Source organism: Osmia bicornis, chromosome 16 (assembly GCF_907164935.1).
Source record: "Osmia bicornis bicornis chromosome 16, iOsmBic2.1, whole genome shotgun sequence".
In the NCBI taxonomy this organism is placed as follows: Eukaryota; Metazoa; Arthropoda; class Insecta; order Hymenoptera; family Megachilidae; genus Osmia; species Osmia bicornis.
In genome coordinates this window covers 325,595-326,035 of record NC_060231.1, presented here as the reverse complement: position 1 = coordinate 326,035, position 441 = coordinate 325,595, and positions in this window count along the sequence as shown.

Below are 441 nucleotides of genomic sequence, written 5' to 3'. Positions count from 1 at the left end.
CGTAAGGATAGGAATCGACAATAGAAAAAATAACCTAATGTCATTGCTTACTTAAATCCAGATGTTAAAACGTGCGTTCCTCTTCTTTATTGTCGACGCCTACCCTTGCGAAGAATGTTTCTGGGAAAACGACACGCAAAATTTGTAACTGGTTACTGTCATCTCTGAATTTCTGATGGGAAAGCACCACAGGATACGAACATCGTAAACTTTGTTCTACTCCAAACTGTCGGTTTCAATGGTCTTCCAAAACACTTTTTCAACTTTTTCTAACCAACTACAACGCATTTTACTTCTTTGTGGAAAACTAACACTAATTTCATGGGGGTTTGGAAAGCCATTGCAAGAGCTCTAGAACGTCAGAATCGCTTTGACATCGACAGAGTGAACATTTCGCAACGAGTACGATTTCCTTCTAGTTTTACTCAAAGTATTTACTTT